Below are 5,741 nucleotides of genomic sequence, written 5' to 3' on the forward strand. Positions count from 1 at the left end.
TAATTATTGACCAATATTAATTAAACAAATATGATTTCTCTTTTAATATATTTTTCTTATAATATATTAATAAACCATAATCACCTCTTTCTATATTATTCATTCAGTCAAGTTGCTTTGGTGAAGGCAACCCAAAAGGACCATGCACAACTGGGTCAAGTACATACCAAATATAGTTATGGACTTAGACACTAATCCAACACATTAACCCCTGCGATTTTTCATTTCTCAACCTCTGCTTATCCTAGAATGTTCCTTGAGTGAAACCCTAGCCTCCTTTGAGTATAGGGAGCCTATTCTATCTCATTGAATCATTTTTGGTGCTTATTTGGGTATTTTAGTGAAGTTTGAAGATCAAGAAGGTTTCTTTGGTTGCATGGATGGTGGTTTAAAGAGTATATCCATAAAGAAGAAAGTGTGGCATGCTTTTTGAGTAGATGTTGACTTTTTGACCATTGACTTGGACCATTGGGACTTGTCTTGACTAGTTTGACTTTTAGTCAAATTGATGGGTTTTGAGATTTAGACTAAGGTTTAGTCTCTGTTTGGTTAGACGGATCGGGTAGCTGATTCATTGGATTTTGGCTAGTGGATTTCAACTCTTTGATCAGGTGAGTCTTTTCACCATGCTACGTAGGATGCTAGGTTCTCATTGTGACTCTTGCATGTATGTTGGGCAAGGCCCGTTATCTATGTTGGGCGATGCCCGTTAAGTATGTTGGATGTGGCCCAATATGTATTTTGGGCGAGACCCGTTGGGTGGGACCCATTATGGATGTTAGGTGAGGCCCATTGGTGGCACCCGTTCTGATTATTGGGTGAGCCCTATTTATGTACTTGTTGGGTAGGTCCCGTTATATGTATTTCATATATGGTATTTTGAGGAGCTCACTATGCTTTGTGCTTGCAGTTTTAAGTTTAAATGTTGCAAGTCATTTTGGTAGTACTGGAAGACCATGGCGTGATTGCATCACATATGCTATTATGATTTTGAGATGTCCCACACTTATGAATTTATTACTTTGTTTTATGTTATCAAAATTACTGAATGTTACACTTCATGATTTAATAGTATGGTTTTCTCTGTTTTAAAAATGAAATATTTATTCAATATTTTAGGGATGATACATAATGTTTGCTAATATTTTGATATATGATTCTTTCAAATATGGATTTTAGAGAGTTTTCCGGTCAGCAATTTGTGTGCTACCCGACAACAGAATATGATCCCTCGGGCTTTTGGATTGTCCAAATGTAGGACTTTAAAGAAGCAACAATGCGATAAGTTTCTTGATGTTGAGCAGGTATGATTGTTTTTATAAAATTATCATGTTCACCCCTATGTATAATGATGTTAACAATTGATGTATAAGTATGTTAGGAGGAAAGTAAACATATAGAGAAGTTGCAGGCAACAACTCATGATAGACGTGTGACCTGGTGGTCTCTTAGCTCTACATGGATTGAATGCAATGCTTTACTGTAACATTTTGTTTTTTGAGCTGGAAGTTTTCGGCTTTTTGGTAAAACTAAGACTTTTTTTTATTTAAAATGAAATAAATTAATAAACGAAATGAATATTTTAGAACAATAACAATAATAACTTTGTCATTAATTTTAAAAAAATATATAATAGAAAATTTGGCGTTAAATAAGGCTTTTGTAAAAAAGGGGACAAATAACTTAGAGAAACTTATGTTTGACCCCGAGAATTTGACCAAATAAACACTTAGGACTGATTTGGTACAAGTTAAGACAGGGAAGAAGCATTTTTGAGCTAATATGAGTTTTAGGTGGCTTAGGGACCATTTTTGAAAAGATTTTAGGAAGAGGGACCAAAACTGTCAACTTTGCCAAACTTGCAGGACACGCCATACCCATTTGTTCGACGCACCGTGTTTTCGACGCTTACTGATTATAACAACGATTTCCAACTTTCTTTCTCATTCTTTACCCCTCTTTTCCCCCACTCGTTTCCAACGATTTCTTCCCCATTAAACTTGATTTTTCCTCCAAATTCCTTTAGTGTTTGAAGCTTGAAGTCCTTGGTTGAACTCTTGATCAATCTTCATCATCATCTTGCTTGAAAGGTAGAATTCTTCCCCCTTTTTCCCAAATTTGATTTAGGGTTTTGTTGGATTAAAAAAATTGAATTTCATGCTTTATTGGTGATGTTTATATGAGATTAATGTTATAGTTTCTTTCTTTAATCCATCTCCAAGCTCCAACCAACAAATGGTTGTGATATTTGTGAAACTGGAGGATGTTGGATGGGTTTTCAAGCCCTTTCTTCTCAAATCCAAACTTAATGCTCCAAGAAATGATATGAGCTCGAGGTTATGATTAGATTGTACTTTTCCCTTCAATCAATGATCCATTTGTCAACCCTTTACATATGGTGAATTTCCATGATGTTTGAATCAAGTTCTAGTTTGAATGGTGATAATTTGGGTATTTTCAATTATAGGGTTGCTTGATTCAAATTTATGGTTCCAAGTAATGATATGAGCTTCGACTTGTGGTTGGATTACTTATGCATTTTCAAATCCATGGCCCATTTGTTAATTCATGACTAATGGTGAGATTTTTAGGGTTTGATTCAAGTTTAGACTCTATGTTATGATTTAGGTATTTACAAACCCTAAGTGTTCTAGATCAACACTTTTGGTTTCAAACAATGAGATGAGTTTGATGTTATGTCTAGAATATGCATTCCATTCTAATCTATTATCCATGTGAAAATCATGTTCCCATAGTGATGTCATGTATTTTGGTGCACCTTTGCATCAAGGGTGATTTGAGAATAACTTGATCATGAATGATCTCTAATCTTTGTTTCCAATGTAAGTACATTATGCTGGATTAGGTGTCTAAGCCAATAACTAAATTGGTATATACGTGAATTAAAAGCAAAGCCCTTTTTGGGTTGCCCTCAAAACTAGTAATTGACGAAATGACTTTTGGGGGGGGGGGGGGGGAGAGAGAGAGAGAGAGAGAGAGAGAGAGAGAGGTTGATTTATTGGTTTATTATATGATTAATAAATAGAAATAGATGGTTTGTTAATATATTATGAGATTAATATTTTAACTACAAATATTATTATTTAATTAATTATTAATCAAAAATTAATTGGAATTGATATTGGGATTAATTGGATTAATTAAAAGTGCAATGACTTAAGCTGTAATTGTTCAATAGTTGAACATTCGAAGGATTCTAGATCCTTCCTAGGGGAACGAAATTTAGGAGCCTCCTAGGGTTTCTAGAATGTCCCATGCGGATAATAAGCAAACTAGATGAAGTCAGATTTAAAATAATATTATTTTATTTCAAATTAGGGTTATCTAAGGTTTTTCTATCAACTATAAATAGGGCTACTTGGACTCCCTATTTTCGTTACATGCATACCTAGAGCTAGAAGAGTCGAAATTCTGCTTTCATCTCCTCTCAAGTCTTCCATTGCTAGGGTTTGGGTACAAACCATTGGAGACATCATAATTTTGGTGTTGGCTTTCCAAGCAAATTGAAGAAAGGAATTCTCGATTATTTACAATAATAATCAAAGAGATATGTAAACCCTAATCCTAGTAATTCGATTATAGTAGGCTTGCCTTAGGGTTTATGATGTTCAATTGTTTATTCCTTTCAATAGAGAAAACTTAGATCCAAAGTAGGTTGCATGTTAACTTAAGGGTTAAGTTATTTTCGCCACATGTATTAAATATAACCTACAAAACCCATCAGTAGTATCAGAGCCATAATTTTCAATTGATTATGCATAATTTTGAATTGTGTTTGGTACAAAGAAATGGAATTGCAGCAGAGAATGGAAATGCAGAGAAAGAGAATTAAGCTAGAGAAAGAGAAATAACTCCCTTGTTTGGTAGAATTGAGAATCCACCAGAGAAATGTTTTTGAGAATCATTTCTCTTGTTTGGTTGTATCAAGTAATGAAATGGAAATGAATTTTTTTTACCTTGTTTATTCATTTCAAACAACATGTTTTGTAAAAATGGATTATGATTTACATCTTAATTAGTGAAAATACACATCTTTTATGTTTTTAATTTTTCATTTTAACATTAATTGTTACCAAATAATTTATTTTCTAATCAATTAATATTATTTTATATACATCTTGTATTGGAAAATATATTTCTAATATAAATAAATAACTTACAAATATATTTTAATAAATATGAAAATCATACTATTCACAAACTATGTACAATGTAGGATATGCAAAAAGTAAAATTCAATATTCCTAACAACTAAAAAAACATAACTATGTATAATAGAGAATGTGCAAAGAGTCAACTTCACTATTCGTAAAAACTACAAAAAAACATAACTTAAAATAACCTAATCATGATATTGAACCATCCGCAATCATTTCCATGTAACAAATCTTTTCTTCTTCTGTCATCTTAAAAAACGCTCGGGCGCGAAATTGATCTTTGCTAAATATGTCAATCGCCTTAATTCGCTGTACGACATTAATATTTGGCATGCGTTGTATATCTTCAACAACTTTATCTATCATATCACATGCTTCCTTGTTTTCTTGCTTTCCTATATTGTATATTGTTTCATTAAGTTTCTCACCAACCTCCTTGAAAGTCTCTTTCATTTCTTTCGCTGCTTCCTTATAAGAGCTTTCGGCGTCATCCGTTGGAGGCCGTTTGCGTTTACTATTGACACGAGTAGTTTGTTGTGTCTCTTCAACAATATCTTCCAACCCTTATACATCAACAGGTGAGTTTCTTTGTGTCTCTTCAGTCATATCTTCTTCTCCAAGATCAGTAGCTCCATTACCAGCAGCTCTATCCTTACCAAATATTTTACACAGGTTATCGAATTGGGGAAATGGTTTATCGCGAAAACATGCAGCACCTTTATGACTCTACAAGAAAAACAAAAAATTAATTGGTTAGTATACATTTACAATCCGTTTTAATAATGATAAAAATACTACAAACATAATCATTATAGTACCTTTATGTACTCATCCCAAACTTCAGCATCAGCGGTAACACAACATTTATTCGTATCCCAGCCGAATCCACTTGTGTTTGTTCCATATACCATATCGTGTACGATGTTGAAATGATTTTTCCATGTTTTCATCCTCGATTTAATATGAGGTTCTGCTTTCAAACCCGAGTTAGGACGACTTACATCTTGTAATTGTTGCACTGCCTTCAAATAACCGGGTTTGAATCCATTGTCAGCACCACCATACTTTCCGGATACATGTAACTCCAACAATGCTTCAATCAACTTTGTATCCTCTTCAGTAGTCCATGTGTGTTTCCTTCGCCCTGCCATGCCTACAAAAAAAATGAAGGAAAAAAACACAACAATGCTGAAATATTAGACAATATTCCTAACAACTCATACACCATATACATTCTTCAACAAAAGTGAGGATTTGATCCACTAGCGTAAATTGGATTATTTAATCTTCATTTAAAGTGACACATTTGCCATATATGTATTATTATAGAATGAAATATGAAAAGTTGAAAACTTAAATTACTTATAGGTATTCGTATAAAAGTGCACATATAAATTTGAAAATTAATGCATACTAAAACACCTCTGTCGAAATCATTGTAATTCCAAATTAATGCAATATTAAAACAACCATATGAAATCCTATGTACCATAAAATCAAGTATCTATAAACGATTAACAAAAAAGTATTCCTATGAACAATTGCTTTTTCAAAAAAGCAAAT

The 5,741-nt window shown here is 33.0% G+C and overlaps 1 pseudogene; it reads right to left on the reverse strand.

Annotated features, from left to right (window-relative positions):
* Positions 1-4,367: 4,367 nt before the first annotated feature.
* LOC145131317 (uncharacterized) lies at positions 4,368-5,329 on the reverse strand (annotated as a pseudogene).
* Between the last annotated feature and the right edge of the window lie 412 nt (positions 5,330-5,741).

The sequence above is a fragment of the Lactuca virosa genome, chromosome 8 (genome assembly GCF_052849685.1).
Source record: "Lactuca virosa cultivar CGN04683 chromosome 8, Lactuca_virosa_CGN04683_v6, whole genome shotgun sequence".
Taxonomy (NCBI): Eukaryota; Viridiplantae; Streptophyta; class Magnoliopsida; order Asterales; family Asteraceae; genus Lactuca; species Lactuca virosa.